Source organism: Filicampus tigris, chromosome 1 (genome assembly GCF_054856515.1).
Source record: "Filicampus tigris isolate MCC_2025a chromosome 1, RoL_Ftig_1.0, whole genome shotgun sequence".
NCBI classification, from domain to species: domain Eukaryota; kingdom Metazoa; phylum Chordata; class Actinopteri; order Syngnathiformes; family Syngnathidae; genus Filicampus; species Filicampus tigris.
The window spans coordinates 30,169,861-30,192,756 of record NC_141217.1 but is presented as its reverse complement, the minus strand read 5'-3'; the positions used below and the strand labels follow the sequence as shown (position 1 = coordinate 30,192,756).

The window sequence follows — 22,896 nt, the reverse complement described above, 5'->3', positions numbered from 1 at the left end:
TGAGAACGACGGACAAACGGGATGGCTGGAAGTAGAGAGCGAGGAGTGGATCAATATGTCACCGAAAGAGGTAACCCGAGACATTCCTTCTTCTTCCTGCAGCGCTGTATAAAAATGGCAATTAAATGAATCCATGCTCAAATGCTGCTCGAAGCCCTTGCTCTGACTGCGCCATAAATCACAGGTGAAGACACTCCTTCTACACAGGCGCATAATTATCATGTTTACAGCATCACAGGTTGTCGGCGTATCCTCTGGACTTCGACAGTACCGTGCACTTTGATATTACATAAGCTCCAAAACAAACTGAGCACAAACCCAAAAATAGTGTGGTCCCCGCTAAATATTTCAGGCACTCAGCAGCTGAAGGGGGTGATAAAAAGCCTCTCTCGTCATTGGTCCCTTACACAAAGACCCACTGAGGCAGATGGCTGCGTGAAAGAAGGCTGTGTGTAACGCACACAAAAGTGGAATACTGTCATGAAGATAGTCTCTTGGCATTACTTTTTACTTGATCCACTTTCTGTACAGTACGGATGGACCCAGTAAAAGAAGAGTCTGGAGGGGACGAAATCAAGTCCCGATTCTCGTGAGGTGAAAAAAAAGGAGACAAGGAGTGTCACGCGGGCCGCTGGGTCAAAACAGCAGCTCTTAAAACAGCGTCATCTTTTCATAGCGAGGCTGGCCCGCAGCGCTGTCAACCACTGGATTGGGCTTAAGAACAGCGGGGAGGGGTCACAATGCCTTTCAAATAAAGGGTCCCTTCATTGCTCAACAACTAGCTCCATCACAAAACGATCTGCACCGTTCGCCGGCACTGATGACCAGATGACAAACCAGCGCTCATATGACCGGATTCCGTGCACGCCTTTCTTGTACAACAGAGCCCATTTCTCGCTGTAACACAGAGATAAGGAGCGCAGCGCAGCGCAAGGATCTGTTTCAGTCGACCAAACGGGAGAGGATGAGGACCGAGGGCCCGAGAGTCAGACGTTATTAGATAGCAGCAAGTACAGGTTAATTGACTCAAGGCAGGTTAATTGCTACATGTGATTTATCACAGAGATTGTAGAGAAAATTAATTTGTATGGTAACAAAGCTCCGAAGATCTTTATTCAATCCTCTCAATGACACTTTATACAGACAAACACAAGGTGCTCAGCTTGTACAGTCAGCTCCACAAATCTTGGGACGTGGACACAATTGGTGTCTTTTCGCTGAAAAAACACCACAAGAAAGAATTTGAAATGGAACGAACAAGATGTGCTTTAAGTGTAGTCTTTCAGCACGACTTTGAGTTTGTACACTTAAGTGCAAGTAATGGGACAAATGAACAATCACAAATAAAACATTAACTTTTCAATGATTGTTTGCAAATAGTCGTGTCAAAATTAATCAATTAATCGACAACTAATTGACTATTAAATTAATCGACAACTATTTTAAAAACCGAGTAATCATTTAGCGATATTTTTTGATTTGTAATTGTCCAAATCTTCTGATTTCGGCCTCTCAACAGTAATTATTCTCTGATTGCCGTAGTGCTTCATTAAAGCAGACTGATCATCTTCTGTGCTTTAACAAAATAATCCATTTGCAAACATCCGCTCATGTTTGGAAAACCATGACCAAACCATTGCCCGAATCAGTTTAAAAAATTACAACATAAATCCCCATCATTTGGTATAACTTGTTGTTTAGTTGTTGTTGTTTTTTAACCACTAAACAATGCCAGAACAACAATAGTTCGTTAATGAACATGAATTAAGGGGAAAATGGTTGCATAATGCACTTCAATGCAAAATAAAATGTTATCTAATTTATTGATGGAATAATCTATTCTAAAAATAGTCATTTTGCAGTCAATCAAAGCATTTGCAACCTGGAAGGTATCAACAACATGGATGCTGAATTTTATCCCTGGTGATGCTTTGCCAGGCCTCTACTAAATTTGCCTTCACATCCTACTTGTTGTTGCTCGGGGCATGTTCTCTTTAAATGCATGCTCAATCAGATTCAGGTCAGGTGATGGACTTAGCCAATGCAAAACATTCCACTTCTTTGCCTTCAAAAACGTTTTAGTTGCTTCCACAGTATGCTTCAGGTCATTGTCCATTTGCACTTGGAAGCGCCGTCCAATGATTTCTGAAGCATTTGGCTGAATATGAGCAGTTAATCAGATCGCCCAAAATACTTCAGAATTGATCCTACTGATTTTGTCAGCAGTCACATCATCAATGAATACAAGGGAAGCCGTTCCATTGGCAGCCATGTATGCCCACCTGGGTATGGAACAGCTGAAGAGCCAATTGTCCAATTACTTTTGCTCCCTTCAAAAGCGGGAGGCACATATACACGCTGATGTAATTCCAACACTGTTCACCCGATTTGGATGTAAATACTTAAATTAAAGATGAAAGTCTGCATTTAAAGCTCATCTTGTCTGTTTCATGTCAAATCCATGTTGGTGGTGTTTAGAGTTATGTCCCATGTATCTGTCTCAACTAATTTAGCAATCGTTTTATATTGATTTGGTCTTAAGACATCAATGGTGTGAGCAGAGCTCCAGTCTATGTGTTTAGCAGTGTAAACAATTTTTTCTACCCTGCGCTGTTAAAGGACTAAATGACGATTTGCCTGTACGCTCCTCATCAGTAGGGAGTGATCTCTCTCTCTCTCTCTCTCTCTCTCGCTCTCTCTCTCTCGCTCTCCCTGCAGATTTCTTCTTTAATGGTGGAGATAATGCAGTACCAGAAAAAATGGCTGAAAAAAATGACATCCAAGCAGGGTGCCTGTTTGAGACCATTAACTGCAAAAACTGTGTTTTACTGTGTCTCCCAACCTTTATTGAGCCAAGGCGCTTTTTTCCTATGGAAGCCTATTCCCACCAGCAAAAAAAACAAAAAAGACGAAAAAAAACCCCATCAAAAAGATATTTAAAAAAAAAAAGTTTTTTTTTTTTTGTTTTTTTTTACGTAGAAGCCTGTCTCCGCCAGTGGATTTAAAAAAATTTTTTAGTTTTTTTTAGTCCGGCTGGAGAAAAAAAAAAACTTTCACGTGCAAGCCCATCCACAGGCAAGCGCCATTTGAGCTACAAAAAATCGCACTCAAAGGGCATGCAAACATTGATTTTATGAAGGTATTATTGTATACTCATATTTGAAATATGTGTTAAAATGGTATGAGTTGTGGTTTTATAGGCCTATATGCGATATAGCCCACTACATTGATGCAAAGGGTTGCACGCACTAGGTGGGTATACCTAAGGTCTCTTCAAATGCCGTCCATCAAACATTATTAGCAGACATAGTACAATTAAGAAAAAACATTTTTTTCCACTGGTGGAAACAGGCTTCTGCAAAAAAAAAAAAAAAAAAAAAAAAAAATTAAAAAATCCACTGGCGGATAAAAGCTTCTGCAATAAAAACAAACATTTTTTTTTTAACTGGCGGGTATTGGTTTCCATAATCAGTCAACTTGACCTTTAATCGCGGGGTTGGGATGGTACAGGATAAAAAGTTAACGGGAGCAGACCTGTGTGGGATTATCCAAAAGGAAAAACAAAAGTTGCATGAAATAGTGAGAGTCCATGAGGAAAAGGAGGGGGAGACAAACTATTTAATAAATTAATAAAATGCAACTTTAGTTGTTTGTTTTTATTTTAGCTGACCTCCAAAATGGGAGCGGTATGGGAGTGGGAGTCGTGCCGAAGAAATATCAGCTAACGTAATGTATGTGGTATTGTCAGAAAGCTCGACTTCTCTGATTTTACAATTACGAATTACGAATCGAATTACGTTGCTAGGCTAAACGGTTCATGAGTTAAGGCGATTTAAAAAACATGTGTCATCTCTCTCAGGTTCGTAGAATGTGCTAAAAGGCATTTTGTCCGGCCTTAGGCTGTGAGTTTCAAATATTGCCCAGTGATTCAAGTTTCAATTTTTATCCTTTTATTGTCTTACCTTAACTAGAATCCTTCGGTGCATTTTGGCCAAAGGTACAATCCTGGTGGATGAATGCACTTTTAAACCTTTGTTGTTGTTGTGCGAAGCAAAAGAGTGTCAATACTTCTGCTCTTGTTTCTGCTGCTTCTTTGTTCGAAGAAGCTCTGTCACTGGAAGTAATCGTGGCAAGTTAACTTTCGATTTCGACAACAAGAATCTTTGGATAATATGCGTCACGGAATTCTAGTTAAGCTGTTTTAAGACAATCTTTAACAAACACTTTAACATTTTATTTGGCGATGTTTTGTCATCCTTGTGCTGAATGCGTCGTGCTTGTCAGGTGGCTGAGCGTACTCTGCTCACAGCTTGTGAACACAGCTATTTACTATCCGCTATCCGGCTCGACTCCAACTAACTGAACAGCACATTTGAATAAAGTTAATAGCAGAGCTGGGCATTTTACTACAAATTGAGCGTCCGTTCGTTTTCATCCGTCTGCGGCATCGGTACCCTTCTGTTTTCCGTCATTGGCCTCTTTTTCCGGGGGGGAAAGTAACAGTACCCGTCTATAGGCTGGTCCGCCTCAAATTTTAAATGGGCGTCTGTCGGAGTGTCCGACTAAACTTTGACTAGCGACAAACAATACCATCAAATAACAATAACAATAACAATAACAATAACAATAACAATACAAGAACAAATAGAACAATACAAGAACAAATAGAACAATCAGTCAAGATAACGGTAAGAAATACAGAGAAATAAATTCAAAGGAGGGGGAAACAAACAAAGATAGAAAAAGGTTATGCTACAACATGCTAGGGCCAAAAAAGAAACACCTTTAATCTACTGCAAATCTCCATTGCTTTCAGAGCCTTTTGTTTTTTAGAATAATTAATAGAACAAATGCACTAAATTCATTTTAAAAGGCAATAAAGCATGGCTTTCTTGCATGGAATTTACAACAATGAATGTGATATTTTGAGAGTATCAAAAGATTTTTCAGATAATATGCATTACTTTTTTTCCATACTATCTTAAAAAAAACAAATAATACATTTTTCCAAGTGATTATGACATCCCTTGCAATATTATTATGAATAAAATCACCCAATTCCTGCCATAATAAAGTAACAGATGGACAGAACCAAAATAAATGAACATCAGTTCCAGGACACTTATCACAAAAGCTACAATTCGCATCAAAATCTTTCTTAAATCTCTTGCTTACATAAGTTTTAAGCAAAAGCATTCGAACACTTCTATTGACAATTCCGGGCTCACGTCAAAAGAAGGTCACAAGTCAAGATGGTGGTCAAGTCGATGACCTTTTAAACCAGAACTGGGCATTTTACTAATAATTGAGCGTCCGTTATTCGTCATCCGTCTGCAGCGAAGGGTACCCTTCCGTCGTTCGTCATTCACCTTTATTACTGGGGGGAAAAAAATAGTACCCGCATATAAGACAGTCCGCTTCTGATTTTAAACGGGCTTCCGTCAGTGAAACCCCCCCCTATCCTCCCGACCTATATTTGAACAGAAAGAGTGACCCACTGCGCCATGGAACCCTTTTCACAGCCTGGTCCCTCACTCAAATCTGTCCCCCAAGCAACAACAATTCACTATTGCTCCGGCCTACAGACTAAAGACGGATTAAATTCATGGGTTTCCGACTATGCTTAGTCTGTGTATTTTAAATGTTTTCCCGTCATTCGTCAGCAAAACGGGTGTCCGTCATAGGCCGATGGCCGGACTGGAATGTCATAGACGGAATGTCCAGCTCTGCTTTTTACAACATTTATATGGACAATGATTTAAGATGGTTAAAGCCTAAAATATCTAGGAAAGAAAACAATACATTTTATAACACTCGTGAACGATTCTTACCACCGATTAAGTACTCACTACAAAGCACTGTGGTCTTGGTTAGCTTCTATTCTGAACTGTCCACTTCCATTCTCTTCACTCCGTTGACCCGCTTTCCCTGATGTTCAGGGTCCACACATATGGAATGATAATTTAGTTTCCATCATGTCATGGTTGGACTATCCAACCGCACAACAACATCCAGGCATAATTTTCTGCTAGCTTTATATGCTAGTCACAGTCAAAAGCAATACAATACGGCGGATTGTTTTCACCGCCTAAGGCACTTCGCATCATGAAATACCCGGGTGTTCAGAATTTTTTTTCCCCTTTTTTTTCTTTTCAAGTGCATACCACATTGTGTCGGTAAAATTATGCATACTAGTGAAGCAAAACAAAACTTTTGGATAACGGTTAAATAACGACAAAATTAAAAACCCAATGCAGGTGTTTATTTTAGTGTAAATATACTATGGTCTTAATTGTCTTTATTCATTTGTACATGCCTCAATTCAATTATATTTAATTCAAGCTGTAAGGTAATGATGTTATCCTTTTTCCATACCGCTTTATCCTCACATGCGTCACGGGCGTGCTGGAACCCATCCCAGCTGTCTTCAGTAGGCGGGGTACACCCTGAACTGGTTGCCAGCCAATTGCAGGGCACATAGAGACAAACAAGCATACACACTCACAGTCACACTTAGGGGCAATTTAGAGTGTCCAATCAACCTATCATGCCTGTTTTTGGAATGTGGGAAGAAACCGGAGTACCCGGAGAAAACCCACGTAGGCACGGGAAGAACATGCAAACCCCACACTGGAAGGCCGGGACAAGAATCGAACACACGACCTCTGAACTGTGAGGCGGACATGCTTAAAGATGTTTTATATATCCAAACGATTTACATATTGTATGATCCGATTAGTCGACTAATCGCGACTACTGATTAGTTGACTACCAAAATAATAGTTTGTGAAAGCCCTATATGTATTTATACTGTGTATGCTTTTTTTCCCCAAAAATGGAATAAAAATACAAATAAGTGGGTATCGGGGAAAAAAATTAGATCGTCAAACGACGGTTTGTATCTCAAATACCTTGCATGTTGGGTCACTCATATCTCAAGGTACCATGGTATTTATTATTAACAAATAATAATTTTCAGACAAAAGAAGAAATATTGAATAATTTCCAACAGCAACCCTGTTAGGGCACCCATGTTGGGAATGACTGTTTTAGGAATGAGGGAGATTATTGGCAGCTTCCAGATGCTGGAGCGTCACGTGACAGGTCTGGCTTGTGTTATTTATGAAGCATCTCAGTCTCTGCCCTCACTCTGCAGCACAGATGCAGGTGGGGTTTCATTATTGAAGATGCTCTTCCACTTCTTATTAGATCTCCCTCTCTCAGAGTGCATTACGGAATTGCATTTGGAGAGTGGGCATTGCATGAGGGTGGGTCTGTCTTTAGAGCCCTGTAGAACATCCTAATGATGCGTGCACAACATCAGCCAACAACCTTTTTTTTTCTCAGATATACACACATGTGTATGCAAAGTCAAACCGTATGCAACATATATATTTTTATTGATCTATCTGAGGGTGGGAAATGTAAAGATGCATGTTGAGGTCTTAAAAAATATATTTTTTTACCAACATATTTAGGCCATAAAATGTTTAAGTCCCACCCTAAGTGATGCACAATTCTTCAGTTGTGTCCTACTTCTTTCCACTTTTGTTTGAGTGCACTTGCTTCAGGCTGGCGGGGTATTTGCAAGATTCATGAAGTCTCTCCAGGCTGTGAGGACCATGATTCTGTGCATCAATCATATGGTCCCCTCCGAGCTGTTTATTGATTCTATTTTACAGACTCTAAGACCAGTGCTGTGCTTAATCTAAAAAACTAAAATAATCATCTTACTATGCAATCTTAGTCAAATCTTAGCGTGTGAAAACAGCAATAAAAAAATGTTTGCTACCATGCCCTTGCCAGTCATGAGCGCTAGGACAGAGCCCAGCCGCAAATGCAGAGTATCAGAGAATATTTGAGCCTCCCCCAAAAAGTGATTGTAACAGCCATTAACAGTTAACAGTTTAAATTGTTCATATATCACAAATTCTGATCCCAAAACAGCATTTCAAATGCTTAAAAAAGTACAGCACAGTAAACAGCATACGGCCAAGAACACACTTACACAATGCATGTACTGATACGTACACATCCACAACTCTGATGATGATGATGATGATGATGAATGATGAATTGCTAAGCTGGAACTTCTGTGCACGAGCTGTTGTTACGAATGACACAATACAACCCAATATAACCTCCAAATTTTGTTTGCAAGCATATGTTGTATGTGGCAGTACTCGGTGAATAATCCTCCATGTTGGGCGATATCGCCCTCTGGAAGTGACGTAACAGCTACTGTTGCACTTTTTCCTGTCAAAGAGAAATCCTGGTTTGGTTTGTGAAAAATGGATCAGTAGGATCTTCAACTGCATCAGGCTGTCAAGTTAAAAACAATGACACTGTAATCAATATGTTTTTTTTTTTAATTAGCAATTTGAACATGATTCGGGGATTGTGTTGTGTTGATGGCAACAGTATCCATTTATCCACCATCAATTCTGTGTAGCACTTAACCTTCTGAAAGGTAACGGTGCGCTAGAGCCTATCCCAGTCAATTGCACAGCAGAAATAGACAGTCGTTCACAGTTTCACACTCAAATTCACAACACTTGGCAATTAGTCTTAAATCAACCTAACAAGCATGTTTTTGAAATGTGAGATGAAAAGCACGGGGAGAACATTGAGCCCAGATTTGAACCCAGACCTAAGAACTGTTAGGCGAATTTGCTAACCAGATGGTCGCTGTGCCGCCATGGCAACAGTATATGATGGCAATATAAACTGCTTTCGGGCCAGCTTCCAGTTGAAAAGTCGAAGTCGGAACAAGGCATGCATGTCCATATATTATTTGGTCCAAAAAATGGCTGCCCACATAAGCAAGTTGTTAAAATGATTTAAACTTTTTTTAATATATACTAAGCAGATCAGCATCAGAGAAATAAAGTAAGCACATTTAAAAATATAAGCAAGTTTTGGCATTTTGGGATTAGCTTCACTTTAATGAAATGCTACAATACAATAAATGCCATACATGCTGTAGATCTGGGTTCACCTTTTGGAATCGACAACTACTTCTTGGGAAGGGCCAGTTCATACATACTTCTGCAACAACAAAGTTGCTAATGTTTTTTAACAGTCATTTGTAGCTATAATTCAACTAAGTACGAAACTGCTAATTAACAATATCAAATCTCTGCAAGTGAAAGCGATCACTTCTACAACATTCCTGGGAAATCACAATCTCCCATCACTGATGAGACATTTTTAGAACAGGCCCATGCCTGTGGGCACCACGTTGGTGACCCCTGCTGTACACCATAATTCGCCATAAAAATAAAAATAAATCATTTTCTGACTTTATTTACCATCTGCAAATAGGTGAACTCACAACTGCCAAACTGCAAATATGCACGGAGCCCACTCGCTATGTTACAATGTTCCAACCTAATATTGATACAATAATCCATTGATTAACATGACATATCTGCTTGTTCTCGTTTAACCTTACAGTGTATTTAATTTGCAACATTAATCTTACCCCAAAGGGAAATGTAGCTGCATGGCTGTGTAGTGTGTACAAAGGTTATTTCATCAATAATCTTAACCAGCTTTGAATGTATTTTGGAATATATCCTCCCTCGACACTTTGTTATACACTAAACCAGGGGTATCAAACATGCAGCATGAATGTTTCTTAGACGAGGAATCAAGCAGTATTTTTAGCCAAAAACAAAGTACACCAGCTCTGTTCTTCGTTCTCCGCTGCTTCTCTCGCTAGCCGTACGATGCATTCATGAACCTCGGAAACATCACAAGTTCAACTCAGCAAAACACAAATCCGACCACAACACAGATAACCCAATTCGTTACAATATGCTGTTGAACATTCAAAGATTTCAATGCCTAAAAAGTATAAATAATTTCATAAAGACTTTAAAGTCTCTGTATTTCATTATAAAAAGAGTTTTAATACAACTGTAATAATTGTAACTGTTATTGTATGTTTTTTTTTTCCATCACAAAAAGTGTGTATGTACTGTAATGGCAACTTGTCTTGAACTTGAACACTTAGATGTGTCATAGGCTGTTGCTGCTGAGTGTTTAACGATTTCAGTGTCTTAATAATTGACAAAATCAAGAGATCTTTAATGTTAGTGTAGTTTTTATTCTGGTGTAATTTCTTAGAATGTCACCCGAATGGTTCGCTTTTACTTTATTTTTTTTTCTAAAAAAAACATGTACCATTTATTTGTCATCTTTTCAAAATAAACATATATTTTTTTTAAAAATCTGTTTTTTGTACCGAAAGTATACCGAACCGAAGTTTCCAAGAAACCGAACCGAAATGTGATTTAGCGTACCGTTACACCCCTAATACATATAAATATCCACTTTGATCTGTAAGTTGCACATGTCTAAATGAAAATGTCAATTTATAATATAACCTGCTCATATGATTTGCATTATTTGCAACAAGATAATCAATATATGTGAATATTTTCTGAACGTATTTATTAGCACCAAAACAATCAGGGAACATTTGCAAAACTTGTTTATTAAAGCATACTGGTTCGGCCCGCTTGAGAACAAATTGGGGTGAATGTGGCACAGGAACTAAAGTGAGTTTGTCACCTCTGCTCTCAACAATCCAAACATCAAACACAAAACTCTGACTTAACTAATCAAATGATCAGACAAAATTTTCACTTGACAATGTCCGCACAACATCAAGCAATGGAAACCAAATATATTCAAAAGCACTTTGTATGATACGGTGCAGTCCCACTGAAAACTACAACCACGGGATTGCCACGGAAAGTGACTTTTGCTTTGCTTTGGGTCTTTCTTCTTATCAAGGCAGCTTCCCCATCCACATGCAGCACTAATGCAATTGGGCAGCTTGGTGAATAATGGTGCTGTCACACAAGTCGCTGCCTCAGCACCAGGCGGGCGGGCGCCCACACGAGCGGACTTGAGCAGAAAGATCTTTGTGTTCGGAACCGGCTCACTCCGCAACCATTATCATCACATTGTCCTGGCACAACACGCCGATTGTGTTCTGGCCTCACTCACTCACTCACTCACTCACTCACTCACTCACTCACCGGGAGACTGTCGCGCGTGGAGAATGCATGTGTGCTCTGACACTTAACGGCTTCATTAATTCAGCAAGCATGCACAATAATGCGCCCACGCATGTTGAAATACTCCAGTTAAAAATCCCCAATCGTCTCGTGAAATGCACCACAGTGTCAAGTTGGACAACAACGCACACAAAACGCGTCGTCTTCGTTGTACCTGTTCGGATGCAATCGGTCGGAGGCTCCAGTTAAAGAATCGCCATTGATCGGAGTTCCTCGGGGTTTGTATCCACATGAGAGTCCACGACCGCGGAGCTGTACGGCTGAGAGTGGACGAGGAGTGCACAGAGGTAGCAGCGGGAACGCGACCAGTCCGCTCACAGTGATGGAGAGAAACTGAGGCAGGCGGTCCGCGGCTGAGGCGAGGGTGGGGGGATAGGGGGGGGGGGTACCCCTTCCCTTTCCCCTTCCCTTTCCTTCCCACCCCCACCACGTTGGCCTGCACACTGCTCCTCCGATTCTCACAGTCTCACAGGACCTCTGCTGGAGCAAAAGATATCTTGGCATTTATTGCCACCACGAACATCTTTTGTTTTTATTTTTTTTTTGTTGACCATTCATATGAGATCCCAACATCTTTTGATGTGGTGACACAGTGTTTTATTGCTCGGAGGCTTTAGGGCTACCTTAAAGAAAAATACACCAGTAGGTTAAAAACAAAACAATTAATTGATAATAATAATAATAACAATAATAATAATAATAAATATCGAATTCACTGACTGAATTTTATTTCTTTTTTTTAAGAAGAACGCTGCTGGGCACGTGCTCCTTTGAAGTTCTGACTATTCGGAAGCAGGTGAACGTGCGTCATCTGGTGGATTTACTTGAGCATTGCAAATGTTGTGTTACATTGCAAAACCCTGTTTTTAAATCAGAAAAATAGCATTCTGTAATAAATAAACTTTACTCTAATGCGGTAATGACATACTTAAATAAGGTATTAAAAGGGAACTCAAGGCAAAAACTTATTTCAAATAATATATTCAATGTTTCCCCACTAAACTCTGAATGATTGCATTCATGATCTATTTTATGCCTGCATGCCGTCCCTTTTAAACTATTTTTGTCACACTTCCTTCTTCAGTTCTGCTGCTCATTTTGGCGTGTGTGCCTTGGCCACCTGGGGGCATTATAAAAGATATAGGTGCAGTGCACTGGAGCCCCTTGGTTTTCGCAGAGGATAAAGAATAAAATGGCTGTTAATGCATTGTTATATGATGTGTCCACGTGTTCCACGTGCTCCGTCACATAGATGCTAATTGTTAGCCCATGCAATGTCGACTTTTCAATTGTATCTTAGCATCCAGCTAATTGAGGTTATGTGGTTGCTTAATATGCACAATGTGCAACAAACAGCTTGAAGCCTCTTCTTTGAAGTGTGTTTACTCATTATATCTGCCAAACCGACACTTGTAAATTTAATTTGAGTCACTTGCCACTATATTGCATTCTTAGTTCAAGTTTCAAGATTTGTTAAAGCAAAAAATAAATAAATTAAAAAAAAACATTGCCTGTCATTCAATTCAAGGTGCCAGAATTCTTTCCATGAAATTGTATTGATCTATTTTCAAGTCTATCCTCTTCGTGAGACACATTGGATCAGAGGTTGTGGGTGTAAAGCTAAATGTAGTCGTGATTTGCATCGCATGGATGAAAAGGGCAGGACATCAATTGTTATGCCGGGCCCTGTAATACCAAACACTTTTATTGTTCCTTATACACCGACTAGAAGATGTTATTTATAATCAACAGAGGGCGCTGTGTGCATTCATAGCCTCCCTGCAGGGGCATCCCAACGTCAACTAAAGCCACGCACAGACTTGATGGCTACTAAGATTGTGTTTGAATCACGGAACTTGGCATAAAGCAAGGAAAAGCAAACCACAACATAACTAATGATAGTTTGAATATTTAAAGCAGATTCACAACCTTTATTGCGCTATACCTGCCTTCTGTGACTTATTAATCTGTTCTATACAAAGGGAGCATACGAGAGAGAAGTGGTCTATAAATTTTCATTTTCATCTAAATCCATTGTGATTCAAGATATGAATGACTCGACTTTTTGAAATACGAGCCGTCGTTCAGCCAATTTTGTGCTTTCCAAGCGCAGACAGATACTAGTGTTAGTGCATTTATAGGACACCAGGATCATGTCTTGACACATTGACATGACAATAAAAACTAATGGATATGGTTAGCTACTCAAATGATAAAAAACACGAACAATGTGTGGTGATTTTAACATTGACCTGTTAAATCCAAATGCACATAAAAAAACAGCTGATTTCATTAATACTATGTATAGCAACAGTCTTTTCCTCTAATCAAGAAAGGATAACGGTTGATGCAGCCACAATAATAGATAACATATTCATAAATAAAATAGACCATAAAATAGAAAGTGGACTTCTTATTAATGATATAAGTGACCACCTCCCCGTTTTTGCAGTTTCTCAAAATCATTTTGATAAAAAAAACAAAGCCAACAACTTGCACATCAGAAATAAGACTAACAACTCAATGTTCCATTGCAGCTTTTAAGTTGGACCTGAAAAATCAAAACTGGTCTGAGGTCTATTCAAACCAAGACCCAAATTTGGCATACGATGCACAATCTCCTTGTATGAAAAATGTTCCATAAAATACAAATGCTTAAATAAGCCATGGATGACGAAAGGTATAGAGAACGCATGTAAAAAGAAAAATACTTCATATAAGACATATGTTAAACTAAGAACTAAAGATGCTGAAATAAAGTATAAGACATATAAAATAAATTAGTAAATATTATAAGAACAAGAGAGATTATTATCATGCATTATTAGAGCAGAATAAAAACAACACATAAGAAGTATGGAAAATACTAAATCATATAATCAAAAATAGCTAAAAAATAATAGATCATCCGGAATATTTTATAAGAGATACAAATACTGTTTAGAATAAAATTGCGGAAATAGCTAATGGAATTAAAGAATATTTTGCCAATATTGGTAGTTATCTAGCAAAAGAAATTCCTGAGCCAGTAAACACATTTGAAATATATAAATACATTTAAAACAACTCCTCCACTATGTTCCTTAGAGCTGTAAATGATAGCAAAGTATTAAATATTGCAAAAACATAAATAAAAAGTCTACTGATTGTTATAATATTGACATGACATTAGTAAAAACTGTTATAGAACATGTAGTGCTTTCACTTATATGCAGTATGTAACTTGTCATTCAAATCTGGTATCTTTCCATCAAAAATAAAAACAGCAAAAGTCATTCCAATTTATAAAAATGGAGAGAGACACTTATTCACTAATTACAAACCAGTATCACTAGTACCACAGATCTCAAAATTTTACAAAAGCTATTTTCATATAGACTTGACAACTTTATAGAGAAACATTTGCTTTTAAGTGAAAATCAATTTGGCTTCAGAGAAAAACGGACCACCTCAATGGCAGTAATGGAGCTTGTGGAAGCAATAGCCACTGTTATTGATAACAAAGAGTTTACCATTGGGATTTTTATGGATCGAGAAAAAAAAAAGAATTTCACACTATAGATCATAGTATATTACTGAATAAATTAGAGGGATATGGCATACGAGGTATAGCATATAAATGGATAAAAAGTGATTTAGAGAATAGGTATCAGTATGTGCAATACAACAACATAAAATCAAATCAACTGAAGATCACTCATGGGGTTCCTCAAGGGTTTCTGCTAGGCTCAAAACAATTCATACTGTATATAAATGACATCTGCTGTGTCACAAAACCACTTAAATGTGTCCTATTTGATGATGACACAACTCTCTACTGCTCTGGGCAAAATATAAAACAGCTTCTGACTACTGTGGAAAATGAATTGAACATCGGTTTAACATAAATAATTGACCACTAAATTTAAACAATGATATATTAATTATGTGTATGAGAGTACCTGTATAACGATGTATAAATGTGTCAGAGTGTGTGCTTATTTATTCTGTATGTATGTATGCATTTTGTTCCCAAAAGTGTAAGTGTAGTTGCATATATGAGTAGGTTTATATACGACTTTTTTCCTTTTTCTTTTCTTGTCGAGACACACTATATAAATGGCAAATTACTGTATTAATTTGAAACAAGTCAAAATACACAAAGACCAAGGGGTAGGACTTGATAAGCTCTTTACTTCTTCCTACTCCCTTTTGAACATACAAACTGTGTTTAATGATGAACAGGTAAGTCTTCTCTACTTTATTATTATTATTTACTTATTTTTTGTGTTTTTTTTAATCTTCTATTTGATTGTCTTTCTGTAATCTTTTTATATGTTCAATAAACAAACAAACACAAACAAACAAGTGACCAAAAGTATTGGAATGGACATGATTCAATGACGTTAAAGTGAACAACATTTAATATTGGGTGGCAAAACCCTTACTTGTAATAAGCCATCACGCCTGCGACCCATTGACTTCACCAGAATTTTGAATATTTCATTTGAAATGCTTTTCCAGGTCTTTACCGCCGCCTCTTTAGGCCTAGTTAGACCAAACCGTCGCCGGAGGTCATGAAGCGTCGTGGCGTCTGAATGCGCCGTCTGATTGGCGTAGTGACCACCGTCGTAGTGTCGTAATTCGTCTGTAAGCATCTGGGGGGCATTTACGCATGTTGAATCGGCATCGCCAGTCATGACATTTGGTCACTCTGATTGAAATACGAATGGTCTGAGTTACGAGCGTGCAATAAAAAGCATTGTTACTGCTACTGTGCCTTAAATGAACAAAGGCTGCGTGTAGAGTATTTACTGTCAGACTTTCGCCATTGACACTAATAGTCAAACATGGAAATCAGATGAAATTACAGACACAAAGCTTGCCGTGAAATGTGAGTACAGCTCTCCTCCCCACCCTGTTGTCTGGCAAACACACTGCACGTCATTCCTGCTTGTGTGGGAGCATCCGAGCTTTACAAATGTCTCTCGTTCGAAAAAAATGAGAGACGACACCAGGCCAACAACTATTATCACTGAGCCGTGGGATGTCTCTCTTCTACTCAGAAACTGTCACGCACAAACGAGCATGGTTTCACTTTCTCTACATGGGATTACCTGCTATTTCTCTTGATGTGGTGATGGAAGACATAATGGGGAAAGGCAACACAAACTGATAGAAAAGCTGTGGGGTTTTTTTTCTTGTTTTTTATTCTCTCCAATTTAGAAAACTTTTTATGTAAGATTGCAAGAAGTTGTGCCTGTTGGTGTCAAATATGCATCTTCACTAAATTAAAAAAGAAGGACATAAATGAAACGCTTACCCCGACAAGAGCAGTCCGACGCGCATTTCAATGCAGACTGCTGGTGTATATGAAAAGGACCATTTCCATAATCTTTTGAAGATATATGGCTTCCCTTTCATGCAAATGTAGTCATTTGAACAATGGAGGTGAAGGAGACATTTGTCCAGAATGGAGATGGAATGCTAATAAGAGATTTGAAATTAAATTGCTTACACAACACAGATCATGCGTGAGTGTTTTTCTGTTTCTTTGGGATTATTTTTGTGTGAACTGAATCTCATTCATTACAGTCAAACAACAAACCACTATTTCATTCAAAATTTTCAGTTGCTTTGTATAATGTCAGGAAGGAAGAAATGATCAAGATATTTCCCTTTCAATCCATCCTGCCTATTCTACTGAATCAATTTTTAAAGTCAAAGCAGCATTGTGGCATTTTTGTATGAAAGATACATTAAGAATCACTAACTGATAGCAAATTCAAATTATACACTGCTATTATTTATGCTACATTAAAAAAAGAAAGCATGGATATGTCGCATATCCTGACCATGCTGTGTCCGTGGCAACTTAAGGCAGAGGACTCCACTGAAGTGTTTTGGCAGCCTTAGTTTTTTAGTTTCTTAGTTTTCATCCCTTGGACAAAAATATCTATTAGCTTTGTGTGCATCATAGTCATGTGCCATACCTTTGTATAAAAAGTTAAGAGGAATTGTTGTAACTTAATTGCCAATGAGCATTGGCGTGGTGAGCATCCATTTGGAACGTCTGACAGACCAAGCACTAACATTTTGTCTGAATTGCCTTGTCAAGGGAAACTCGCATACATCTCGTCATCTTTTAATCATCGAGGTGTCATGTTAAGCTTGTCACCAGAGCTGGGCAGTCCGTCTATCTGACGGACCAGTCCGTTTATCCGACGGACACGATTTTTGCTGACGGTTGACGAATGAAGAGATAAAAAATTAAAATTGACGGATTAAGCATAGACGGAAACCTCTTTATTTAGTCCGCCATCCGTCTACAGTCCGTTATTAGTCTATTTTTCATGGTGATGCTTTAATGGCTGCGGCCAGCACAGGGAGGAAAATAGTGAGTTGTTGTTGCTTGGGGGACAGATTTGAGCAAAGGGCCAGGGTGTGAAGAGGCTTCCAAAGCACAGTGAGTCACTTTTTCTCTTCAAAGATCGTTCGGGGGGTGGGGGCAGGGGGGGTACGGACGACGTCAGGGTACCCACGCTGCAGACGGATGACGAATAATGGACGCTCATTTTTTAGTAAAATGCCCAGCTCTGCTTGTCACCATCACATTGTTCTCATGAAAAAAAAGGGGCGTCAACCAAATCATTTTGTTCATGGTTGACAAAAACAATAATGCTCCTCTGGCCCACACAACAGAGAAAGGACAGGAACACACGACATTATTATTAGTCAGAAAAGATGAAAGGAACACAACAGCACTAGAATTAGGACAAGTTCGTACATACATAGACTGGTGAGAAAAAATTAACACGCTTCTATCACCACAGCACCCTCTGCTGGGTTTGACATCTACTTGTATATTCATCGCACTACAGACTGCCTGTTTTTTTTTGCCAGTTTCAGTTCTTTTGATGTCTCAAACTTCAATAGTAATGCATTCTGAATGAGATTGAGACAGTATTAAAATTATGTTATATATGCCAGCCATGTCCTTTTTTCCTAAACGAGTCCAAAAGTGACACGTGACATGTTGGAAAATATTACAAGATGACATACATACAGTACACTCGCCTGCCAACATAATCTCCTTTCGGCTTTACAACATCTGATTCCCGAGGAGCAGTGATGATCTACTTACTAGTTTCTTAGGTCAGTCGCAACAAACCAGATTGTAAAATATGGGCTGGGGCGTGAATGACAACTGTTTTTGCACTGGGCTGTCAACACAGTGCCCTTGAGCTCACGTATACAAGAATACAGAATTTACTAACAATAGGCGGGTCCAAGCAAACTAAACAAAAGCATACTAAAATAAGAAAGTTGTGATCTGACATTTGTCGCTGATAAATTCTCATTATTCTTCTGATGCCCTTGTTTGAAGCAAGCCAAACATTTATACTAATTACAACTTTGCAAGTCTGCAATGTCGGCGAGCTTCCCTTCCAAAAAAACAAGCACATTTCAAGCCTGTGATTTACAAGCACCCTATGGCTTAAGGATACAGATCAGTTTGTCAGTTCTCGTTCATTCAGAATACAGTAATGTATCTCGGGCAGTGCATATAAGAAATCCACACAGCCCGGTTTCAATGCCAGGTTTCTGGGATATAAAAAAAAATAAAAAAAAACAACACTAAGATGCATAATTTACCAACATTAATGTGGCCTATACAACCCATTGAAAAAAATGTTTTCAGGAAGGAAATAAAAAATACAGTCAAGTTCAACCTTGGTGTCGTCACGATGAAAAAATCTCCCAAACACATGTGGGGAAAATGTGTTATAGTGTGATGAAATCCAGATTGAACATTTTGGCCATAATTCCAAAAGATGTGTGTAGAGCAAACATGACGCTGACTGCTCATAACCAAAAGAACACCAATATCTCCAGTGAGGCATGCTGGCTAGCGTGGCTTGTGTCCAAATGTTTGACCTTTTATTTAACCGGATTAAAAAACTCATTGAGATTTACAATTTGTTTTGCAAGAACGACCTGGCCCAATATGCTGAAAAGAAAAAAAGTCTGGTATCATCAACAAGAACAGGTAAGCTATATTTGGGATTTATCAGAGTCTGCTACAGTGTATATTCTCCCTTTTGCCCATAGTCAGCTGGGATAGGCTCCGTGACCCTGTGCAGGATAAATTGTGTGGAAGATGATACATGACAAAGCTCATAAATGGTGAAAAAGTTTTCAAATGACTTATCTTGGTCTCATTTTCACAAAGACCTGGCAAGTTTTTACACTTGAACGGGGATGTGTATATATACACTGTAGCTTTGTTCTAAATAGGTATTTGCTCAGAAGGAAGATTTCAAATGGTTTGGAGTCAGAATGTGCTGCTGTTAAACATTTCACAAAAAAAAGACTCCTTCCGGGGCAGATGAGATCATGGCAGATGTGAGACAAGACTCCCCTTCAGGCGACATCATCAAAGGGGCTCAATGATAGCGTGTCACCCAAAGGTGCAGACACATGCATGCAGAGAGGGCAACATTAGGAAGGTCTGACTTCTAGTGTTGTGGTGGGAAAGTGCCTGCAGGCAGCAACTCAATCTGAAAAGTATAGTGTATAAGGTGTGCGAGAAGCTGGTATTCATTTCAGAGAGGTGCAAAACAAGGACCATAAAAATGAACAGAAATGGCTTGTAGTAAAAATAGGCAAATATCACTATAAAGTGCCTTTGTTGATCTCATCAGAATTACTCAGTCATCATGAAAATTTAGCAGAATAATAAAACTCTCATTGTGAGTGGCCGCCCATTTGCACACAAACCAGTACAATGATACTCAAATGTGTTTACTTAGTATTATTGCATTTTTTTCCCCCTATTAAATCTGTGTGAAGACTTATTTGTACACTTCTACATTTAGTTGAACTGTTTGCTTTTGCTACTGCCTCTTCTATTCTTTTCTCTGCCCCCTTTTCCCAGGCTTGGGAATTAGGTGATGACGACCGAATTGGAGGTTGCTGTTTCGATCCCACAGCAAGTGACCGCTACAAATTCGGAGGTTGATCACATCCTCGGAGGCGCTGCTATGGAGACTTCTACATTGAACATTGGACCCCCATTGGACTTTCCTGTGATTAAGGGCTATGTAAATAAATTTGACTTGACTTGACTTGACTTGACTTGACTTGACTCATAGCATTGTATGCATTTGATTGTTCCTTTCTGGACATAAAGTGTGGGGGGGAAACTCAAAAAAGAGCTTAATGATATATTTTGCTATCTTAGAACAACATGAAAGGCTTTGGCAGTTTCAAGTATCAACATACCTTCAAAAAGCCTCTTATCTTGAAAGGTGAAAAAAAGTCATGAGCTCTCCCCTCGAGCACAATGCAATGCTTGTGCACTAGAGCACATTTACATATCAACAAATCATTTAAAAAATTGACGGTTGCTTTTAGTCTCTTGCAGATCAAAGAGTTCTACAATAAAACCTGAAATATGCAATTAAAGCCATTCAATCAGTGACATATTTTTGTCTTTTAAGAATCCAGACTTTCAATCCCGGGCAGCCTATGTATTTTTATATCTTACGTTTTTTTAAGGTGGGAGGGTAAAAGAGGGTCTGGTATTGAATGAATGAAGTGACAAGATTCAGTCAGTTTATAAGACACAGTAGAATGTAAAAGAAACACTTAAATGGCTGAGATACACACATTATCCTTTGCTTGGTTGCCCAGCTGTCTGTTTTTGATAAACAAGTTATAGAAGCATCATTAGTCATTCGTTTGACTCATTCAATAACATGCATTCACACTGAAAGCTAACTAGCATAGCAAATGAACAACAGTGCAAATTAGGGCTGGTTACATATTAAACCTCTCAAGCTGATGGAGCCGCGCTGAATCGAGCACAGAAAAAGTATTACTCGCTGATAGCTGGAATGGAATTCCTGTTCAGATATTGTCCGGTTTGCTCGATAGAGCCGTGCCTAAAAGCCTATTTGCTGGCTGATAATGTATTTTATCATGGGGGAAATGCAAATCTTTCAGTATGTGGAGTAGCTGAAAAGGGGAGATCAACTCTATTTGACTCCTGTTTCCCCAATAATTGCCTGTCGTCTCATTACTTTGTGTGTGTGTGTGTGTGGTGTGTGTATTAACAGCAGCAATTTTACATACTAGAATTTATCAAGAACAATGGGTTTTTTTTGGCTTAAAAAAAAAAAACATCCAAAATCGATGGTGTGTATTATACACGAGTACAGGGGAAATTATAAACATTCATCACATGATATAGAGACGTTTACTGGTAACTAGGGGTTGAGAAAAAGTTGTACGTTCTTTCCAATATGATATGTAATGTCTAATGTTCCAAATTTATGCATATTAACATAATTTTTGCTGCTCACCAAAAATCACGACGGTCCGATTTGTCGGAAACAGCCGCACAACAAAACAAACTGTTGTGTTTTGTTTGAAAATGGGTTCCCCAGATGATGGGTGTATCCAAAATATTTTCCAAAGCATTTTTTTTTTTCTTTGCTGCATCACCATTTCACAAGGCGTCACTCTTGCCACTAGGTACACATCAGCACATATCCGGTTTGTTATGCCCACAGTAAGTTTAAAAGATGTTTCACAAAGGTTAAAAAAGTTCAGAATATTTTTTTGTTTAAAACGTCATAATTCATGTCAATTATTTCATGCTAAAAATGTCATTGTGTTTAAAATTTCCCTCCAGTCAACCTTTGTTTACCCGTATTTTATGAAAATGAAGTCAGTAGCCGCAATGTATTATGGGTAGCGTTCGCCATATTCAATCAGAGAGACGTACCGCAGAAAGCATGCCTGTAATCATCCTCACTGCTCCTTCTGTGTTATATTCCTTTTTCATACACCTTCGAAAGCAATGGCTTTTCACTCAACATTTTCATCGGGCTGACGTCACAGTTGTTCACTCTAAGCCGTCAAGACGACCGTAATAAAGGGGCAAGACGCTCAGTTTCCTGTCTCATGAATATTGAGTTTGGCTTGCTGTTGACTTGCGTTAACGTACCCAGTGTATCCAACATGTAGTGAAAACAGTACACCGGGACATTCTGCTGTTTCTCAGTTCTGTGAGAGCACATGTGATCATGCGAGAGGACTTTGTGTGTCACACTAGGAATTGTCAACAGCTCCAATAAGGCCATGAGCGTTGACAGACAAAACTGTTTGCAAGGTAAGAGAACTCCTCTTTGCACACACAAAAAAAAAGAAATGTGTGAACACAAGAAATCCCAAACTACCAAATTACAAAGCGGAAAACATTTCATTTGTGTGGATACCAGCAAACTGGGGGAGAGCATTATACATGAGTACAAAGAAACATCAGCTTTTGAAGGGGGACATTGACTAAGTATAATATACTACGTGAGTGTTATTCCCGAGAAATAAAGGCAATACAAATGAAGGAAACAACATATCGTGCTTTGCGTTCCCATCATTATTTGGGAACCTTGGAGCACAAAGACAAAATATCCTCAGGGTTTTGTTTGCCTGCACATGCCTACACACATTCCTGGAATGTAGAGAATGGTGCACAAGCGACAAGTGTGGCCTTGTATTAGTGTCTCTCTTCCCTGCCCACCATGTAGATTAGGCCCTTATCTGTTCAATGAGAGAGTGCAGACGGATTTGGCTAACAGGACTTTGACATGGAGGCCACACACTCTCTGGTCTGAGAACTGGGCCCTGTCACAAAGTCTTCCGGAGCCAAAGTAAAGGAAAGAAGACAACCTTGGAGCAGCTAGTGGGTGGATGTACTGAATAGGCAGCTTTGGATGCCACTGTTTCGCCTCCTTCAGTCTTGATAAATTTTCCTCTCGGG

General features: G+C 38.9%; 1 protein-coding gene and 1 long non-coding RNA gene across 2 annotated transcripts in view; one reads left to right on the top strand and one right to left on the bottom strand.

The window, feature by feature from the left end:
- Positions 1-11,439, bottom strand: part of pcbp4 (poly(rC) binding protein 4) — a 66,713-nt gene extending 55,274 nt beyond the window's left edge. The window contains exon 1 of the mRNA XM_086031093.1: positions 11,245-11,439. The gene's annotated coding sequence lies outside the window, so the exon portion shown is untranslated. The remainder of the gene's footprint in view (positions 1-11,244) is intronic.
- Positions 11,440-17,518: 6,079 nt separating this feature from the next.
- LOC147153506 (uncharacterized) lies at positions 17,519-20,134 on the top strand. The gene is made up of 3 exons (XR_015088294.1): positions 17,519-17,535; positions 19,062-19,119; positions 20,008-20,134. It is a non-coding gene; the product is annotated as an uncharacterized LOC147153506 (long non-coding RNA).
- Positions 20,135-22,896: the final 2,762 nt, after the last annotated feature.